This window comes from Sus scrofa, chromosome 6 (genome assembly GCF_000003025.6).
Source record: "Sus scrofa isolate TJ Tabasco breed Duroc chromosome 6, Sscrofa11.1, whole genome shotgun sequence".
NCBI classification, from domain to species: Eukaryota; Metazoa; Chordata; class Mammalia; order Artiodactyla; family Suidae; genus Sus; species Sus scrofa.
The window spans coordinates 109661601-109673027 of record NC_010448.4 but is presented as its reverse complement, the minus strand read 5'-3'; the positions used below and the strand labels follow the sequence as shown (position 1 = coordinate 109673027).

Genomic DNA, 11427 nt, shown 5'->3' with positions numbered 1-11427 from the left:
AGAAGCTCATCTAGTGGTTGCTCAACCCTCGCTCGTTGGTGAAAACATTTCAGGGTAATAAGATCTATAGAATACATGGGAGTAGGGAGGAGAGGTTGCTGAGGAGGGCAAGTCTGGCAGAGGAGTGTACATGGCTCAAGGGATCCTCCAGCAAGAAGCTGAGTAGGACAGCTAGAGAGGCAGAATAGAGAAGCCAGAGGAGAGGAGCAGAGATAGAGCCATGTAAGGAGCTGCTGAGTGGGGGAAATGAAGCCTCACTGGGGAAAAGAGACAATTGAGGACTGGAATGCCTGGCCATATTCTGGAGTTTATTCCTTAGGTAGAGAGGACCCTCACTCAGTTTTATGAGCAGAGCAACAAGATGGTGAAAGCAGTATTTTAGAAAGATTAATTTGGTGGGAGGGGACAGAATAGATTAGAGGGAGAGAGACAACTTGGGAGGCTTATTGCAATGCCTGTGAGGTGTTGAGAGCCTCAGTGAGAACATTATCATTGGCTATAAAAAATGGAGCAGAAAAGCTGGGTATAGGAGACATTTTAACCTTATTTTAAGATATCCCTTCATAGAAAACAATAGCGGCAATAATGAAAAACACAGACCCTTTTAAGTGGCAGTAGCCAAACATTTAATCACCACAGTCCCCATTTCAAATGCTCACCTGAAAAAAAAGTTAATGTTAAATAATGAAGGGAGCCATCAGGGGGTTTCACCAATAGTAATTTTTAAATTCTCAAAGCATTGTGCTTCTAGTTAGTTACTCATGGCCTGGTTTCACAGAAATGGGCTGCAGGCATTCCAGGAAATGAAAAGTTATTATAGGAAGTGCCCAAACTCCTCCAATTTCACTATTCAAAGGGCATCTGTGTTCCCCATCCCAGGAGGAGGTATTTCCCTGAGAGGGAGGAGGAGGGAGCAGGCAAAGGCCTGACCCAAGTGGCCTGAATGGATGCCACGAGAAATCAAAGCTTGCACAGAATCTTAGAGCCTCACAGCCCACCCTGGTTTTGGTGCCACCCAAGAAAAGCCTGAGAAAGTATAGCTTTTTCAACTGAAGACTCTAAGGGTGGCTAATGGCCAAAGATGCACCAAAGAATCACATCCCCAGAAAGCCCATTGCCCGCAAGGTGCTGAGAGCTGAGTGTTCTATTACGTGCAGCCAAAAGCATTCCTGACACAAGAGCCTTGCTCTCCTTCTCCCATGGGCTTCACAGCACATCTGGAGGGGACCAGGAGCAGACGGCACTCCCCAGGGATATGCTAATTAAATGCATAAATAAATTAGTTACAGGCACCTTCATCATTCCTATTCCAGCGCAATAAATAAACTCTGGGGTCTGGAGGTAGGCTGCTGCCACTTAACCACTCAGTGAACTGAGGCTTCTTTCTTTACGCCAGTCTTCTCATCTGTAAAATAATAACAGTTCACACACTACAGACTGAAGGACTCAGTGAGATCATGACAGTAAAGTGTTTAGCTCAATAACTGCTACAAGGTTAGCACCCAATAAATGTTAAGAACTGTATTTTTTACAGATGAGGAAACAGTAATCCAAAAAGGCTGGAGAATGGGCTCATGGTCACACAGATAAATGCTGCACATGCTTATTTTCACGGGCACGTCTTTTCTGAGCTGTGTGTCAACGAGTCAGCAAATATTTATTAAGTGTCATGAGGTTGAGTTCTGGACTAAACGTTCAGAATTTATGCTCAAGGACGGGTATGGTTCTTACTCTAGTGGAATTTACTGTCTGGCAAGGATATTTAGTTTTTCAGTCATCCCAGCTGCACGCAGGCGAGCCTTACAGATAAAAGGGACAGAAGCCTATGTGGTTCTGTTTGAAGGATCCTGGGAAGGCCACTCAAACAACACACATCAGCTGGCAGTGGGGATAAACTCAACACAACAGCTTTTTATTGGCCTGAGTCTTGTCTTCCTAGAGAATGGATTCACCAAATCTTCCCATCTCTCTCCATCCTCCTTTGTAATTCTTCTGGAGATAAAAGTTCCCCCTTAGGCCTTTAACTGACAGTTGAAATGTCTCCAGCCAGTGCTAGTCCCATGAGTGCAGCATTGTTTCTTTTCGCCTAGAATCTTGAAAACTGCAAAAATCCCTGGGGGAAAAAAATGGCTGATGTCAATGACATATATTTTTAATAAATAAATATGTTTTTATAGATATGTGTATGTGTGCAAGCATGCACTTCTTTCACGTCAAGTGATTTCTTTAAATAGAGGAATGAGGTCTGCCTCTTGGGCAGCTGAGATAGTTTGGTCCCTAGGATAATGGCAGCACCAATAGGCACAAAAGGAAGAGCAGGAGGTAGGGGGTGGGGAGGGGGGCAGGGTACCTGTGGGCCTGGCCCACATGCTCCTTTCTTACCAGAGAACTTGAGCCTCTGACTCTCCCTACAAGCCTTGGCCTTGTTCTACAGCTGCCACCAGGCTCAGTCCCCTTGGGGCCACACACCACATAGCCAAGTGCAGAGGAGGATACAGTTCTCCCAGGAACCCTTGTCCTTGCAAACCTGAACTTACCTACACACAAGGCCCCCTTCACTTGAAAAGCTCTTTTACAAATTCTCAGCAGAGACCAACAAAGGGATCAAAACACTCACCATGCAGTATATCATGAAAGTCTCAGAACATTGTAAGGTTCTTACAGGGTATGGATCCCAATCTTCTCCTGATTTTGTTTCTGGAGAAAGAGCTCATTAAGTAAATCTCCTTCTGATCTGATTTCAAATGAGGCCAATGTGTTACCCCCCTCCCCCCCCCCCGCCACCCTCCATTGAAGAGGCCAGTCTAAAACTGGAGTCATAGCAAAGGCATCTGCAGAACGACGACATCTGAGGATGAAGCCACTGTTCGTCCTGGAGCATGTGTCCCCTCAGACATTTTCTCAGTGGATACCTCAGTAGGAAGGGCCAAGTCCTGGCTCCAGAAACCCCTGATAAGTTCATTCACAGGCAGTTTTGTGTGACTTTAAATATATTTTAAAACATATCATAAAATCATAGCAGTGACTTTTAAAATATTTCCCCTCCCCAAAGAAATTGCATTTCTGAGCACAATTATTTAGCATATCTTTAAAATTCTCTACCAATGGACTTTCTATATATGTAGGCTAGCTTGAAGGAAAGATTTGCTCAGGCCAAGGGACTGGCACAATGGGTGACCTACTCCATGCAAAGACCAGCACTTCTGGCTGCCTCCAAGTGGCATAAAATGCCTGCCTGCCAGGCACCATCTAAGTGGATTTTACCAAAGGGCATCTCACCAAACAGCCTGATTGGAGAAAAAGAGGCACAGTGGAGACATAGGAGAAGCACCTGTTCCCACCTTTGGGAAAGCAATCACCTGGTTGGCCGCGGAGATGTGCTACATGCCAGTCCTTCCTGTCAATGGCTATGCCATGGTCGGAAACATGAGCTTCCACTGAGCCTGCCTCCAGGTTGCCAAAAACCTGCACCTGACAAGCAACCGGGGGTAAGTCCTTCTGACGCCAGCCAGAGTGAAAAGGAGAGACTGCATTTGAGAACAAGCCCAGCCCGGCTAGTCCTTTGAGAACAAGGACCTGGGAAAGCGCTCCCGCCTATCAAAGACAGACGGAGAGACAGCGCTCTGGCCCCACAGGCTCTTCTGTAAGGTCTAAGGGTCTCCCACTGTTGTGATTCTGCAATACTTCTACCAGCATTGGCTCCATAGGAAAAAATTACATTTGAGAAAAATGGGCACAATAAAATCAGAATGTGTGCCTTTCAGGAAGATTTCCTCCCTGCCCCCATATATAGCCCATAAAACACAGAGGATATTTGTACCATGGCTAAGATTCAACATTGATCATCACTAAATGATCATCACTAACAAATCAACATGTGACATTAGCCAGGAGGGCTACTGGATGTTAAAAGAAACTCAGAAATCCCAGGAAACAGCCACTTGATGAGCTAACAATTTAATTTAGAGTGTCACTCACAGGAAATAGACAATAGCATTATCAACATTGCAACAATGCAGCAATTTGCAATTCATTCACATTTCATATTAGATGTCCTGCCCCTCCTTCCAGCTAACATTGACTACTACCAGTAAAATACACAATAACAACCATTAATTGAGCAGTTTCAGTGTGCCGGGCACTGTGCCATGTGCTTTAAAAGCATTCTGTGACTTAGCTATGACAGCGAACATTTAAATAGAACTTGCTATGTGCCAGACGTTGTTCTAAGCATTTTATGTGCATTTTAACTTACTCCTCACAAAAACCCCATGAGGTAAGTACTATTATTATCACATTTTACAGATGAGGAAACTTGAGGCACAGTGAGGTTAGACAATTTTCCCAGGGTTATATACCTAATTGAGGCAGGGCAAAAATTCAAAACCCATGCAATCTGTTCCAAAGTTCATGCTCTCAACTCTTAACTCATAACTGCATCTTCAAAATATCTCTGAGAAATATATGTTTGCAGCTAGTTACTCTCTTTTTATAAGTAAGAAAATCAAGGTTTAGAATAATTCAGTTACTTCTCTAATCATAAAGCCAGGAAGTAGCAGAGCCTGTATCCCAACTCAGGACTTTCTGGCGCCAAAGCCTAGGGTCCAGAGGTTTATGTGGTTTCTTGTATCCATTGCGGTTTGTTGGCTAGTCATTCTTTCTACTTGAATATCAGTTCAACATATTTGAATGGCTATTGGGTGCCAGACACTGTGTGGCCAAAGAGTAGATAAATGGTCCCTCCCTTCAAAGTGATCACACTCCACTTGTGGAAGTGCTGATGCTAAAGCTGTTGTTCAAGCATACGGAGAGGCTGGAAGAATGACCTCCTTCCCCTGCTCTCTGTCACCCGCAAAGACTCCTTGTGGTTGATGGCTGTTGGGTGTAAAGAAGAGGATTGATGGAGTCCTTCACTCAGTCAAAAGTATCTCTCATAACAAATCAGTATTTTGGTTGATGGTAATAACCAAATTCTCAAAGCCATCTCATGTTGCTTGAAGGAACTGTCAACATATTTTTGTGGTGCGCTTTCTTCTGCCCATTCTGAATGAAGGTCCTTCTGCACCTCCCCACTCTGGCCTTTATGGCTGTGGCTGCTACAGGCCATGGAGTTGTGCTGAGCGAAGCATCACTGCTAAAAGTGACCAGCTCAGGACCTCAACAATAGGACTGAGGGACATTAACAAAATATCTAAGAACACCATCAGTGTCTTATTGGTAACCTCAAGAATAAGCTTTCTGAATCTGCCGCTTGTTGGCCATGGAATCTTGGATTACTCAATTTCCATGTGGCTCAGTGTCCTCTCCTATTATGTGGATGAGAGGAAAATCTCTCACTAGAGTTTTTGTGAGAATTAAATAAGCTGATACACGTAAAACAGTTAAAACAGTGCCTGGAGCCTTGATGTTCAATAGATGTTAGTCCACGCTGTTGTTGCTTCTCTTCCCCCTCCCCCTCCCTTGCCCTCCTCTCCCCCTTTGCTTCTCCTCTTTCTCTTTCCTCTTGTTTTATCATCATCATCCCTCATCAATGTCATTGATTATAATCAAGTTCAGTGCTTGCTAGGAGTTTCTTTTTCTTAAGAGTTGATTATACACTAGTAACTCTTTTAAGTGGAGAGAGAATATGCTGGTCCTCTTAATTTTATTCACATCAACTCTTAGCACATCTGAGCAGAATTTAATTTAAAAACATTCTTGTATTCTACAGTGTCTAAGTAACCATTGGTCTGAATAAGATTTCACTCTGTTCCATAATGCTTCAGTAATGTAAATGCATCTAAAGGATTCCTGAACTGCGTCTGGTTTGTGGAAGTGTGATCTTTAACCAAAAAAATACAGAGAAATTCAAACTTGTCAAAAGGCAAAATACTAAAATAAATGGTCAGTCTTTCATTTAAAATTCTAAATTCCCATGAATCTTTTGAAATCATAAAAAAAATGGGTTGAGAAGTTGTATTATTGTTGGCATTGTTGAGTATGTTGATATATCCAGGAGGTGATCAGAAAAGGTTAAAATCACCCAGTGGCATCTATCAATCTCTGTTCAAGTGTGAGCAAGTGTTCACAATTAGCTGCTATCCAGTATTGAACTAAATGTTTGTCCTTGATCCCCTCACTAAAGTCTTGGTCTTTGGTTACTTCTGTGTTTACCGAAAAGACTCTCGTTCTTATTGACCTGCATTAACTTTAACTATTACTTCATCCCCCATGATTCCAGGCTGTGTTTAAACCACAAACCCATTGTTTCACATCATGAAAAATGTTTTCTCGACTATCACAACCTGTGGTAAGAAAGAGCCTTAATATCTTGATATGATAGCATCTGATAAAGATGCCATTAACATGTATCAATACCAGAAAAGTAGCAAATGCACCATGGTTGTGGTTCTTCTGTTTTCTAAATTAATTGACTGGCATAAAGGACTACAATATTAGACTCTAAATCAAAAGAAGATAACTCTAAGAGGTTAGTTACAGCACAGCTTCTGTTAACAGGAAGCCTGAGGACAAATAAGTGACAAATTTCTAGGAGATCAGAATGAGCTCACTGAATACAATGCAGAAAAGGAGAAGACAAATGCATCACATATCTATAGTCTATTAACAAATTATCCCAAGATTTAGTGACTTAAATCAACTGGTCTGGGACCAGGGTATGGCTAGTGACTATGTACTGACATTACTGAGAGTGTGGACCCCCTTAAGTCTTATACCCTAGGCTTGCCTGGTCCTGGTCCTCACTCTCTAACACAACAAAAATTATGGGTACTCTCTCACAGTTTCACTGGGAGCAGCTCAGCTATGTGGTTGTTGCTCAGGGTTGCTCATGAAGTTGCAGTCAAGATGTCAACTGGAATTGCAATTATCTGAGGGCTTGACTGGGGCTGGAAGAGCTGCTCCCAAAGTGGTTCACTCCATGGCTGGCAAGTAGGTGATGCCCACTGCAGAAGGCCTCAGTTCTTTTCATGTGGGCCTCTCCATAAACTGCTCGGGTGTCCTCAGATCATGGCAGCCACCATGCCCCGAGACCAAGTGAGCCAAGAAGGAGTGTGGAAGCCACAAGGTCTTTCATCATTTATGCTCAGAAATAACACACCAACACTTCCACCATCTTCTATTGGTCACATAGACCAACCCTGATAAAACGTAGGAGAGGGTTATACAAAGATGTGAATACTGGAACATTGGGTACCTATTTTGAAAGCTGCCTATGTTACAAAGAAAGAGGAGAAGAGAAAGGAAGAAAAGTATTTAACTGAGAATCTGGCTCTATAAGGATGCTTTGGTTTGAGCGTTGGGATAAAGATTAAGTCAAAATAGCCAACTGTGGAGGAGAACCAGGACCGGCTGTATTATTGGATAATCCAACTCCTTACTCAGCAGTCATGTATATGTCTGGGGAGTGCTGATTGGTGCCAGGGCTGAGCACAAGACTTCATCCCAGACACAGTCTTTCCATCAAATATTTCCATCTAGGAAGGATGCCAGTTCATAAAACCCCAGCTAGTGGAGTGTTGAATGATTTGGGCAATAGATGGGCTATAATAATATCTGTTAAAAGAGAGCTTATTCCATTAGCGTGGCATTGTTCACAGGCTCTATAGCTTTATTTACTTATTTTGGGGTGATCTGTGCCTAAGTCCAGTGATATCCATGTTCTCTGCCTGAGTTACACACAAGCAAAAAAGTACCACAGAGTTTTCTATTCCCCCAAAGAAGGATGTGATTATTTCTAAAAAGACCTTTTTTGATTTTTTCAATTCGACTCTGACTTTCTAGCAGTATAAAGAGCACAAGCAAGCAGATCATCCTTCTCTCTTCATTGTGTGGTCAATCTCTCTCCCTCAAACACAGAAATCATATCATAGCTTCCTCTTGCCAATTACAACCCTGATGTTAATACATGAGTCTTTCCATCCACCCATGAGTGCAGTGACTTTTCTTAATGCAGAGAATGCTGTGCTCCAGAGACAGTGTTCCTGAAGACTCACCTCATCTCTAGCTCCTGCTCTGCTTCTCCTCCATTGAGTGGTCCCCAGACTCTCCCTCCCACAGGAATCTGCCCTCACACTGGCGATGTCTCCCATCCGATGGTCCCTGGAAGCCGTCCGTAGAACGAAGGAAATGTGTCTGTAATGCTGAGATTGTCCAACAGAACCAAGAGTCAGTGTGTCACCCTTCCTTGCCCTTTTGTCCCTGTGTCTTATCATGCATGACTTTCCAGCAGGGCCTTTGATTTTCACACCTCACTGGGGGTGTCTGGGCTACTTTTTAGCTTGCATCTCTGTTTGCGAAGATATGTATCCAACTCCACACACAATGAGAATAATGACAACATGAATTACAAATGTTATGATGCATTATGCTTTGATTAAATAAGAAATGTGATCGGCTGAGCCCAAAAGGACAGAACTAGAATCCCGTCAAGAGATAAGATGAATGAACAGAACTACAGTGACATCTGCTGGTCCCTCCCATAGAGTTGTTGGTTTAAGTGTCACCAGAAGTGGGTGGTGGAAGGAAATAATCATGATGATAATCTTACGCTTTAAAAAAAAAAAATCCTTTAAATGTGCTTTTATGCAAATATGTATTAAGTTCAACTGTTTTAACTGGTGTGTAACGAGGGAGAAAACAAAAGTCTTTGGACTAGAAAGTGAAAATTATTTACAGTGCAATTGCTCAAAACAGAAACGGAGAAGCCCTCTTGTGTCATCATTTCAGCATGGGATCATACCACCCATGTGCCACAACAGACAGGCTAATCTGCAGAAGAAGGTAAGTATACAGAAATGAAAAGGTTCTACCTCAAAGTATCTCTGAGTCTTAAAATACTGGCTTCTTCTTCAGAAGTCCCAGGAGAGGCTGAGGTTCCAGGGGACATGAATGATGCTCCCTGCCTAGTATGTGCAACATCTTATATAGCTTCTCTGTAAAGAAATGTCCACTGCCGTGATGCTGAGGCACATTACAAAAACACTGAGACGTAATCAGGCAATCCCTGGGGGCTGGCTTCAGGGGGATCAATAAACTTTGCCACACTGTTGGCTTCCACTTGAGCAAATCTTCAATTATCAATGTCCGCTGCCCTCTCTGCCAAAAAAATGGAGTGAGGTCCTGCTCTGAGGTCCAGCATCCTGAGCACAAAATGCCTGAAGCTGCCTCCCTGGAGCCCTAGAAGTCTCAGCGAAGCACTCCCTTGAGTGTTTCTCGGCCAGTGTCTTTTGTAGAAAGGGCAGGGTTTGTGTTGGACCTCCAAAGCAGTGTCACAAAGGGAGCCGTCGTCTGGACTCTGGATAATGGCCGTTCTGTTTTCAATGAACTACAAACCCACATGGATATATTTTTCCTGAGTGCAGCCCTAAATACCTTCAGTGCGTGGTGTCCACAACAATAGATTATAAAGCTTTGCTAACAGCTTTACTTACCAAACAAATTAGTAGAGCTCATGTTTTTCGAAATTCTCAACATTATTTTAAAAGAGTCTGCATGTACCTAAGCTTTGGGGACCTGTGTGACAAAAGATGAGCACTGCATTAGGAACAAAGGAACTTTTTCGCTTCTGTCTCGTGCCTGGGCTATGGGGCTGCTCTGAGTGGGGAGGCATGGCTGTCATCTTGCTGGGCTGAAAGCATCTTTATCCCACATCTGAATAAAGGACAAAGAGGCCCCCATCCAGGCAGCATGTGGGGATGCTCACATCTAACAATAACCATATATTGTGTGGAAGTACAAGTGTGGCCAGTCTGCACTCCTTGGAAGCTGAGCTGTGTTACAGCTATCTGGGTTCCTTTTAATGACTCGGAGGGACAATGCATCACCTACGAGTCTAAAGCACATTCGATAAAATATCTTGGAGTCGGTGCCTGTGGAATTCATTTTCCAGAGACAGCCATGCTTGGGGATTTGGTTTCTAATTTTTTCTTTCTTTCTTTTTTGCGTGTGTGTTTAAACTGCAAAGCTACTTTTTTCTCCCTCTATCGTCTTTTGGCCCTGATTGAGTCTGCACAGTTCATCACTGTTTCAGCAGGTTTTCTACCAGGAAAGGGGACTAAACTAATTGATTATTAATTGATTATCATAATAGTCACATTCTATTTGCAGTGATTCCTGAGAGCAAAGTGTGCCCTGGGTAGTCAGGGATTTGCAGACCTAGAGCCAGCCTGGGGCATCCCCAGGGGCCCATCCATCTGGCTCTGACAGTACCACATCCATTATTCCCACAAATAATGCTAAGGGAGGTTGTACTGAGTAGAACTGAGAGTATCGTTTCCTATAGTTTCCTCCATTTGCAAGTCAGACGCCTCCTTTTTTTTCCTGAATAACTCTGGAGTGATGCCGTTTGTGAAAAGAGGAGGAGCTCTTTTTCAGAATCCTTCTGTACCTTCCTGGGGCCACAGGTTCCAAGCCCTCCAGGCTCCGTGGGCTGTGGTCATGGCCCCATTTCCTGACACATGGCTCAGGCTGTGACTCACACCCTGTTACCACTAATGAACTACCTTGTCACGTGCATTCATGCAGCTTTGCACTGGGTCATCAAAAGCCCTTCCCTGGGGGCTATCTCTGCTCTAGGCCCTTGCTCAGGCCCTGGGGACCCAGGAGTGCACAAGGGGTACTCTTGGGCTAATAGGACAGAAAGATAGTTACCTCGACCAGAACAACCGGGTGCCATTTATGCTGTGGCAGCACAGAAAAGGGGGCAGGAGACAAGGAAAGCTTCCCAGAGGGAAGGGGCATTTGAGCTGAGTTTTCAAGGATGTGGAGTGGACTGGACACAGAAGGGAAAGTATCTACCAGGCAGAGGGAGTGTCATAGAGGAATGAAACCACAGCCAAGTTCAAATAAACTGTTGTTCCCAGGTGGTCAGAGGGAAAGTGTAAGTGTGTGGGGTCTGGCAGTGACAAGGGAGCATTAGGAGACAGAACCCCCATATGTGGGGCTTGCTGGTCTTCAAAGGCCCAGCTTCATGGCCCTTTTAATTTAATATATGTTGGGCACCTACTGTATACAGGGAATGGTCCCACATGCTGGGTGGAATTGGGAAGAAAGCCATCTCTGCTCTCAATAAACATACATTGATTGCCAACTGCATACCAGACCAGCTGTCTTCTGCTATTCTTTTGAATCTTCACAACAAACTGGCAAAGCCAGTACCATGACCTCGGTTTTGCAAATGAGGAAACTGGAGCCCAGGGACATATGACTTGTCCAAGGTCAAACACATTGTTTGCAACTCAGCTGGGTTAAAACTACAACGCAATCATAAGAAGCTTATGATCAAAGTTTCCAGTGACACAAAACCATAGAGGAGAGAGGGATCCAGGGGAGGGGACTGCAAAAATTTAGGGGTGATACTCCCCTTGGTCCAGCCTACATATCCCCTTGTGCCATAGAGGAGCCCCAACCTCAAACTTTCCAGAAAGC

At 43.9% G+C, this 11427-nt stretch overlaps 1 long non-coding RNA gene across 3 annotated transcripts in view; it reads right to left on the bottom strand.

Moving 5' to 3' along the window:
• Positions 1722-11427, bottom strand: part of LOC102159243 — a 331402-nt gene continuing 321696 nt past the window's right edge. The window contains exons 4-6 of one of the 3 annotated variants that reach the window (XR_002345454.1): positions 7995-8141; positions 2618-2697; positions 1722-2113 (exon numbers count right to left, since the gene is read on the bottom strand). This is a non-coding gene — a long non-coding RNA (uncharacterized LOC102159243). Of the gene's footprint in view, positions 2114-2617; positions 2698-2803; positions 3472-7994; positions 8142-11427 lie in introns of those variants that run through there. The other 2 variants (XR_002345453.1, XR_002345456.1) reach the window with 2 other exon arrangements.